This window comes from Meleagris gallopavo, chromosome 13 (assembly GCF_000146605.3).
Source record: "Meleagris gallopavo isolate NT-WF06-2002-E0010 breed Aviagen turkey brand Nicholas breeding stock chromosome 13, Turkey_5.1, whole genome shotgun sequence".
Classification (NCBI taxonomy): Eukaryota; Metazoa; Chordata; class Aves; order Galliformes; family Phasianidae; genus Meleagris; species Meleagris gallopavo.
The window spans coordinates 4,524,500-4,524,973 of record NC_015023.2 but is presented as its reverse complement, the minus strand read 5'-3'; the positions used below and the strand labels follow the sequence as shown (position 1 = coordinate 4,524,973).

Sequence of the window (474 nt, the reverse complement as noted above, 5' to 3'; positions counted from 1 at the left end):
GCGGCCGGGGCGCCGAGGCTCGTGGCGGGCGGCTGAAGGAGGGGTTCTTTATAAACCAGAACCGCAGCCCTCGAGCCGTGCCCACGCTGAGCTCCCCACGTAGCTCTCGTGCGCCACTGGAGACCGCTCCATGCCCCTCAGCTGAGCAGCCGCACCGCGGGTCCGGGCGCTTATTTGGGGGCAGTGGGCATTTTGCCCCCTCCTCGCGTCGTAATGTACCTTTGTTTAAAAGACTGCAGAGAGGTGAAAGGAATGAGCGCGGTTTGCGGTTATTGCTTGGGTGGGCAGGAGAACATGAGCACTCAAACCGTCGCTGCTGCCTGTAGATGAGGGCAAATTCCTGGCTGCTCGGGGAAATGATTGTTCAATAAATGCAAACAGACAAAGCAAAGCATCACTGAACTTGAGAGATAAAGGTCCTCACAATAGAAGCTTCGCAGAGTCCTTTTCTTTTTATCTTTTTTTTTTTTTTTT

General features: G+C 54.4%; 1 protein-coding gene across 1 annotated transcript in view; it reads right to left on the bottom strand.

The window, feature by feature from the left end:
• Positions 1 to 474, bottom strand: part of LOC104913010 (G1/S-specific cyclin-E1-like) — a 5,798-nt gene that overhangs the window by 2,463 nt on the left and 2,861 nt on the right. The gene's annotated exons all lie outside the window — the stretch shown is intronic.